The sequence below is a fragment of the Alligator sinensis genome, unplaced genomic scaffold, assembly GCF_000455745.1.
Source record: "Alligator sinensis unplaced genomic scaffold, ASM45574v1 scaffold1204_1, whole genome shotgun sequence".
NCBI classification, from domain to species: Eukaryota; Metazoa; Chordata; order Crocodylia; family Alligatoridae; genus Alligator; species Alligator sinensis.
This window is the reverse complement of record NW_005842412.1, coordinates 1-7,691: the sequence shown is the minus strand read 5'-3', so window position 1 is coordinate 7,691 and position 7,691 is coordinate 1.

Here is a 7,691-nt window from a genome sequence, read left to right as displayed (position 1 = left end):
AAAAATGCCCTAAGAAAGATTAGCTTGCTTAAAAAGGAGAGGCTATCATTAACGGGCGCTTGTACAGGTGATGAAAATTGGCCATTTTTGTGGTTTAATTGCATCACATGGTACACGTGTGGGGGTTTTTTATTTGAATGAGTTTGCTACATAGCGAACTAAACCACATTCACATGTCATTTAGTTTGCAGTGTAGCTATCTGTAACATTGCAGCCCCCCTCTCGCCACGGGAGAGGTGAACTGAAGGCAGAAGCGGTGAGGGGCCTGATTCTTCCACTCCTCCTTCCCCCCCGGTGTAGCCTGAGCAAGTCTCCTGCGGCCCAGGGGCAAGCTGCCAGTGGGCCAAGCGGCCCCTGAACTGTAGGGGACCCTGGTCCTTCCTTCTGTGGTGGCAGCACCCTCTGGGGATGCCCCACCTTGGGCTCAGGGAACAGCTGGATTGGGCTGAGTGTTGCCTGCAAGCTGGGGCAGCACCCGCCTGCTAGCCGTCCGCCCAGGTGACCCTGGGGTACACCACTGCCATGGAGGGAAGGTCCACGGCCCTCTAAAGGCAGCCTGCCCCTCACCCCCAGCAACCCCCACAGGGCTGTGGGAGAGGCGGGCAGGCTGTGCAGGGGGAGGATCAGACCCCTCACTGCTTTTTTTTTTCCCCCACCCCCCTCAGCGAAGCCTGCCCACGTGAGCTGCTGCCAGGCCACAGCCCCTGAGCTGCAAGGGGCCCTGGTCCTTCCCTCCGTGTCAGTGGCAGGGCTGCCCAGGTGCAGTCCCAGCTACGTGGGTGCTGCCCCAGCTTGCAGGCAGCACCCGCTGGATCCAACTCTTCTCTGAGCCTGCATGCTGGAAGCCCGCCGGGTGCTGCTCTCCACATGGGCTCGGGGAAGAGTTGGATCTGGTGGGTGCTGCCTGCGAGCTGGGGCAGCATCTGTGCAGCTAGGACCCCACCGCCATAGAAAGAAGGACCAGGCCCCCGCAGCTCAAAGGCTGCACGGTCTGGAGGCAGCTTGTATAGACAGACTCCACTGAGAAAAAAAAAGCAGCAGCAGCAGCAAGGGGCCTGATCCTTCCTGCCCCAGAAGCCTGCCTGCCTCTCCCGTGGCTGGGGGCAAGCTGCTGGCAGATCCTGAGCTGTGGGGAGCCCCAGACCTTCCCTTCATGGTGGCAGTGCCCCCTGGGCAGCACCCACCCACTGGCAGCTCACCCAGGCATCCCTGGAGGGTGCTGCTGACACAGCGGGAGGGACCAGGGCGCCCCCCCAACTCGGGGGCCATGCAGCCCACTGGCAGCTCGCCCCCCCAGCTGTGGGAGACACAGGCAGACTGCAGGTGGAAAGAAAAGACAAGAAAAAACAAAAAAAAAAGGACCGAGTCCTTCACTATAACAGTGATGGAAGCCCCTAAATTGAAATAGTAGGATTTTAATTGTTGCAATTAAAAAGCCACTGTTTCATTTTAGGGGACTAAACCCCTGTCACATATACAAGTGGCCAACATCTCTGGGGTGAAGAACAAAGAGCTATTAAAGTCAACCCTCTGCTGCTTGAAAAGAAATGCAACAGCTGCTGCATTGTGCAGCATGGACTCAAAGCTGGGTACTTCTACCCTGGGCAGAAAAAAAATCAGCTTCTCCATTTGATGTATGCACCCCAAATTTAGGGGGTTGATTTTGGTAGAAAGGTGCATGTTGAATATGAAAAAAAATACAGTACCCAGTTGGCTGTGTGACATAAGCATCCACTTATCCTTCCTACGCCTCAATTTCTTCAGCTCTGACATGGGAAGGGAGAGTAATTACCCATCTCTGCAAACCGCTGAGACCTTCAGATACAAACTTGCTTATAGGAGAGGAAATTGCTATTTCAGGGAAACACAATTCCACCTAGGCTCTGAACTGCCCTGCTAGAACTCAGCGCCATGCCTTCCAAACCAGCTTCCTTTTACAACTACCGTCAGACATCAGCTTACTGTGTCGTGACCAAGGGAACATCCTAAGGCCAGGTCCCTACAGAAAAGGTTTCCCAGGGCACCTATGCTGACAATGCAGCATATACCTGGAAAAAAAGTAAAACAAAAAACAAAAGACTGCTCTTGGTTAGACAAGTCCCCCAAAGGAAATATGTTTTATGGGCAAATGCATCTTGACATAACTTTGTATTTGGTTTTCCCGTCAGTACAGCTATGTACGTGGCTCTTGGTTCTTTTCCAGACATGCCGCCTCTCCTAAAAAACTATATGCATACACAAGGCTTCAGTCCTCTCTCTACCTAACCAAACTCTTGACATAAGATTTCTCATTTCATTTAAGTATAAAGAGTGTGCAAAACAGGCTGTATTCAATTCTGATTTGGCCCAAATCAGGGACAGTGATTCGATTTGTTGATTCAGATCACTGTCCATGATTTGATTCAGCCCAATCCAGATCTAAAGATTTGATGCCGACTCAGAGAATCAGCGATTCAGCCATAGACACAGCTTTAAATATTTTTCTACATACCTCGAGGTACCAGCATGGCTTGTGAACACTGCTATGCTGGGGCGGATGAAGCACCCCATGGGAGCACGGGAGGGCCCCCTGCGTACTTCTGGTCCACTTCCGGGTTCGCTGGGGAGCGCACTGGGGGGCTCCCCTGGCCCCACTGCCACCCCGACCTGGCAATTGGCCAACGGGGGGATCCCGGGCGCCCCCCCAGACCCAGGAGGCACCAATCACTGAGCCGGAGGGGTCCCCCCAATGCACTCCCAGGCAGACCCAAAGTGGACTGCCAGTGCTTTTGGTCCACTTCCGGGTCTGCTGCCAAACGCAATGGGGAGTCCCCCGCGCTCCTGTGGGACGCTCCATTCGCCCCAGCATTTACGAGCCACTTGGTACCTTGAGGTATGTAGAAACAACAGCGTTTAAAGCTGTGTCTGTATCTCCAAATCGTTCCAAATCAATTTGGAGGGTTCCAATTTGATTCGGGGAGATCAAAGGGTCTCCTTATTCAATTCAGACTCGGAGATTCGGCCACTGAATTGGGCTGAATCTCTGCTGAATTGAATGAGGGACAAAAGCTTCGCACAGCCCTAATTGACATTAGCCAAGACTGGAAAGGCAAGGTAAGGGGCTCATGCTCCTTTTATTCCATTTTGCACTCTCCCACTCTATTTTGTGATTTTGTTGTTGGGGGCGGGGGGGGGGGGGGGGGTGTCAGTCCTGCTAAAATATAATCCTGTCCATTCATCCTTAAATTTTTGGTCCTTTCTTCTATCCCTTTGACTATGCAAGGCTGTTTCTTCCAATACATTATTTACTGCTGTGCCCAGTCCAGCATTAAACAACTCTATTATTGGCACCTCTACCATTTCCTTTAGGGAGGCTTTCAGAGTCATAGAATCATAGAAAATTAGGGTTGGAAAATAAGGGGCCTCAGGGGGTCTAGTGCAACCCCCTGCTCAAAGCAGGACCATCCCCAACTAGATCATCCATCCCAGCCAAGGCTTTTGAGACAGGCCTTAAAAACCTCCAAAGATGGAGCTTCCAGCACCTCTCTGGGTAACCTGTTCCAGTGTTTTATTACCTTCTTAGTGATAAAGTTCTTCCTACTATCTAACCTAAACTTTCCTTGCTGCAACTTGAGCCCACTGCTCCTTGTTCGGTCATCTGCCACCACTGAGAACAGTCCAACTCCATCCTCTTTGGGACCCCCCTTCAGGTAGTTGAAGGCTGCTATTAAATCCCCTCTTAGTCATCTTTTCTCTAAACTAAATAAGTCCAGTGCCCTCAGCCTCTCCTCAAAAGTTGTTTCCCAGCCCTCTAACCATTTTCATTGCCCTCTACTGAACTCTCTCAAACTTGTCCACATCCTTTCTGTAGCGAAGGGCCCAAAACTGAATACAGTACTCCAGATGTGGCCTCACCAGTGCCAAATAGAGGGGAATCATCATTTCCCCCAATCTGCTGGCAATACTCCTACTAATGCAGCCCAGGATGCCATTAGCCTTCTTGGCAACATAGGCACACTTTTGATTCATATTCAACTTACGGTCCACTGTAATCCTCAGGTCCTTACCGGTTTAATTAAAAACACTTTCTTAATAACTTAACTATTCCTTGCTATATTTCTTCCTTTCTACAGTTGCTTCTACCAACCAAAAATAAAGTCCTGACCCAGCAGGTCTTTACACATCCTGGTAATTCTAGAGTTACAGCAGTATTTCTTAATCATTAAGCCAAGTGTTACATGGCAAGTTCTTTCTGTCTTTCCTCAAAATAATATCCTCCAAGCCTCGTAATCTTCTGTGTTAACTTTTTCCCTGAGTTCCATCTAGTTTATCCACTTTGTTTTGAGTAAAGCTGCGCCCGGAAAAACCTGGTCTCCCCACAGTAGTAAAAATTACTTCTTAGCCATCTATTTCTTAAATTATTGAAAACTTGAACTCTGTTTTAATGATGAAGTGAAGAGATCTCATACAACTTTAATGAGGGTCTGGACACTTTACAAATGAATAAAATGAGATATATATATATATATATATATAATCTGGCCAGGACACATTTGTTATAACATGATACACATCCATTTTAAAAGGAGTTTGAGGGACTTGTTCTTTTAAAAAAGGTAAATAAAATCCCATAGATATGTTGCTAGGCTTGCAAAGAAGAGCGAGCTACTAAGGAGACCCATTCTGGGTTTTATAGAAATGGGTACCAGGAACCATTCACCTGCAAATAAAAGCTCTACAAAATGTAATGGAAAGTGTCCCCCCTTACAGCTAGCTTTTTAAAGGGTGGAGGAAGGGGGAGGAAAACTATTTAGATGTGCCCTTCTCAGTTGGAAACCACAGATCTAAAGGAGGGCTCTACTTCTGCACATCACTGTAGACATGGCACTGGAATCCCATGGCTATTTTCCCCGATTCATTTCATTCGGTTGAGAAGTAAAGTAATTCTTTCCCACTTAACTAACAGGCCTGCCTCACATGCAGCCTTGCAGGTAACAGTAAGACATTTCAACCCTTTATCACCTGATCACATAACACTTCCAAGCTGAGCAAGGTTTCTTGGCTCTGATACACATACAAGATTATTTTTCAGAGTCAAGCTAGCGTTTGCAGAGCTGGGAGGAAAAATAAAATACGGACGCATGTTTTTACTTATAAATCAAATAATTTGATCTGAGGCATTGATATCTAAACATGGAACCTCCAGATGTCATGTCTATAGAGTCACTCTGCATAGTAGAAACATCCAAGTCCCTGAGCACATGGAAAGCAGCCCCCAAGACTGGCAAAGAACACGAAAGGCTATTTCTCTCCTTTTATTACACGAGTGCGCACCTGACCCAAGCAAACGCTGCTCCAGTTTACAGGGAATGCTTTGTTCTAGCAGTAAATAAGATAGAAGGGCACTGGTGCGTGGAGTTAGGGAGTGCCTGCTTCACATATTACCACAAGAGCTCTTCCATCTCACACCTGATTCAAAGCAATGCCAGTATCTGAGCACAGGTTAGAGGCCCCAGCTGGTGCACAGTTACTTACTGTATGCTTGCCTTTCAAACTTTGAATCTAGCCACCTAAGAAAGATTATCAGGATGAAAGAGCTCTGGCAAATATTCTCCAAACTTTGATGCTCAATGCTGATCTCTCAGATTCATATTTAGATCCCTAGATAAAATAAATGGGCCTCATTTCCACTCAAAGCTCTGATCCGCTTCAATGAGAGTAGCAAATATGCAGCATTCCTAAACATTAGGCCATTTTTTGGCTGGGGGGGGGAAAAAGGAGTGGGAGGCATCAACTATACATTTAGGATTTTAACTTCGGACAATTACATTAGACAAAATTTGATATATAATGGGGCTGGCTGAACATTTGACTGAACTGTACTGATTTTGTGTTTCACATCCTATTTCCTTCCTCTGCACAGAGGCTAAGCAATGGAATATGCATTTAACAATGAAATTAAAATGAATCAAATAATTGGCCTCACTATTTATCACAGTCACTCACGTATTTCTAGCAGGAGAATTCTCTGACTGGATGGTGAACTTTCAGAAGGATTTTTTTTCTCCTCAAGATAAAGTTGATTTCCTTGCTTTGCTTTAATTTTGGGGGGTTTACACAAGATATTGTGGTGAACAACAAAAATCAACGCAAGGGGGTGCCGTCATATTAAGAGAAATCTGCTTTGGAAAATGATGGCATTTATTCCAGATTCATCAATGTGGTATTGACTCAAAAAAAATGCATCACTGAGGGTTCATTTGCCTAAAAGTTCAGATTGACCAATTCATTAGAAGTCCATCTGACCACTCTTCTTTAATTAGGCTAATCAGTTAATGCACACAGTCATACCATCATTTCTAAAGTGCTTCATGAGTGCTTTGATTTTCCCTAAATAAAAAGTCTGAAGGAAGTTCTGAAAAATCAAATTCACCAAGCCTCTCTTTAGATCAGAGATGCTCAAGCCCCAGCCTGAGAGCTTTCTCCCCATGGGTCTGGAAATCTGATGGCAGGGGAGCACTGACACCTCTCCCCTGCTACTAAGTTTCCACACCCATGGGAAGCCCCAGGACCTGCACACTGGTTTGAGCCCCTGATCCCAGCATGCAAGGCCAGGTGCGGGGTGTGCCAGGCTACAGGACCCAATCCTGGCACAGGGGGACAGCAAAGCTGTGGGGCGCCCAATCCTTGTGTGGGGGGCCAGGAAGAGGTAGCATCAGGCCCCTGGGGCCTAATGGCAGCACACAGAGTTGGGGAGGCGGCAGTGCTGGGTCCCAGAGCCCAATCCTGGCACTCAGGGCTTGATCCAGTCTGCAGACCAGTCTTGAAGAACTTATTTGGGGCCAAAAGGTTGACCACCACTGTGTTAGATCAACTTAGACCAGGATATTTTTTAAATAGTTAGGCAGGTAGCTTAGAAGAGATTTGCAGTATGCAAGGAGCATGAAGGTTTCTACTTGTCCATGTGATGTATTCAGCTAATGTTGTTATAGCTCGTTTCCTGCGTGCTGCACCTACAAACACAGAGGAGATCCCTCCAAGCTGCTGGCATATCCACTAGTTAACATTTCAAGGCAAATAGTTAGGAGAACACGCAGAAACCCGGTTTTATCCTGGAGATGCGATTCGTTTCCCGTACTGGGTTACTCTCGCAACATAAAACAAAATCCATTCTAGCTACAAAAATAGAGCGCTGTTCTTTCCGTTAAAAACGTAAACCTGAAGCTCTCGACAGGGCATCACAGGTATCATAGTGGGAAGTGGGGGTACAAGCCACCCCACCCGAGTGCTTCTATCCAGAGCTAAAGGAACCAGTCCACAGAATAAGACTCAAATCCATTGTACTTTTCTCCTGGCATCAGGTAACATCAAGGGCTCCAGCCATAACATGGAAACCTGTTCATTCGATACTTAGAGACCAGCTATTTATTTTATATAGATCACTGCAGTTATGTTATATGACTTACAGCTGCCATTGATCTGAGCCAGATTTAGAGGTGAAGACTTTTTGGATAAATGGGCTTCTTCAAACCTCAAAGAAAAACCTGAGTCCATGCCTAATACCCTTCCAAGTCAAGCAGTCCTCACACTAAGCAGAGCACCAAAAACTTACTGGTATTGTCAGTGTATTCATGGTTATTCAACAGGAGCAGGAGGTTATAACAACTTAATATTCTGACCCAAAATGCCAAGTAACTTAGGCATACTCATTA